Here is a 1358-nt window from a genome sequence, read left to right as displayed (position 1 = left end):
TACTTTGTAAAAGTATTATAATTTCGTAATTTTTCATTAGCCTTGCTTTCATAATTTTTCTTGTCTTACCCGCCCTTTCGCTTGTGACTAAAAACTGCACAATATCCACTAATCAGGCCAAGATATGTTGACAATTTTCTTTCTTTTTTATCTGAGACGTAATGTTGACATATCGCTTAAATACACGTTTATGGACTTATTCTTGCGGGCTTGATACTGAAATAACTCCCACAATACAGAATTTTCGGGAATGACCACCTTACGTATTCTTCATGTTTTTCTATTGGTTCTGACCGTTAGTCTGCCTATGACGTCAGCACCAGCGCGAACTTGCCTACTGGAGGGCTTTACAAAGGGGTGGAGCCTAACCTGTTACATCAGACACTGGGGGCGCCTTCTTATTGGCTGCCGGCGACCCAGTCTTGGATTCTAATTCCGTGATTGGTTCCCGCTGGGTAGGATCGATGACGCAACAGTGAAGTGTTAACCAGTAGCTTGGGGCAAGTGTAGGAGGAAGTCAGAACTAGAAGATCTTTGCTCGAAGAAGTCTCCCCACGAAAGCCGCACTTGCTTAGTTGTTGCTACGGGGTGAACAGGTCTAGCTCTTGCACGCAGTCCAACCGCGCCGAGCTCACGCCTCACGAACGCCATCGCACGACGAGCAACAAGTCGCCGCCACTTCCACCACCACCACGGAGAGAGCTGGAGGCTTGTCGGTTGCTCTTGCGGAACAAAGTTGCTGGTAAGGTGACTACTTCACAATTCTTTCCCTGATCTACTTACCTGCAAATACTTTGTTTCTGTAGTTTGGCAGGTGTTTTGATCTCTTTCTTGCCAAATGGTTGTCTAACCTCACAGCTACTCACGGATTCTTCTGGGCCTAAGCAGAATCAAATTACCTCCCTCCGGTAACTGCATGATCATTTTGTAGCTGAAGATCAATTATATACTTATTGCCAGTACATTCTTACATATACTTCCTTGAATGACTTCATGGCCAGTGTCGTTGTGGTTGTGTTATTTAAATGTAACGTAAAAATCGTGAGAATAGAGCCAACTTTTACAATTTAACGAAATCTGATAATAGGTTGTGAATTGTATATTTGGGAGTACTTACATTCCCCTGCGTGTGATAATAACTTATCTCTTCTTTTGTGAGTACATTATCATCTTGCTTCCTCTTTCCGTTAATAACCTGCGTGCGGAACATAGCCTGTGTGTTAACTAAACTTATTGCAGTAACGCAAAACAGTAACGCGTCAAGTAGGACTGAGAATCGGATTCCGCCGATTATGAATCCCACTATTGTCCATGTTATTTAAAAAAGATCAAACATTTTCGAATACGGTGTCGAGACT

The 1358-nt window shown here is 43.0% G+C and overlaps 1 protein-coding gene across 1 annotated transcript in view; it reads left to right on the top strand.

Annotated features, from left to right (window-relative positions):
- Positions 1-510: 510 nt before the first annotated feature.
- LOC119587115 (histidine decarboxylase-like) overlaps positions 511-1358 on the top strand; it is a gene marked incomplete in the record, with an annotated part of 81576 nt that continues 80728 nt past the window's right edge. The window contains 1 exon segment of the mRNA XM_037935867.1: positions 511-742.

Source organism: Penaeus monodon, chromosome 22 (genome assembly GCF_015228065.2).
Source record: "Penaeus monodon isolate SGIC_2016 chromosome 22, NSTDA_Pmon_1, whole genome shotgun sequence".
Lineage (NCBI taxonomy): Eukaryota > Metazoa > Arthropoda > Malacostraca > Decapoda > Penaeidae > Penaeus > Penaeus monodon.
Note: the sequence above shows the minus strand (reverse complement) of the source record. Positions and strands in the feature narration are given on the sequence as shown.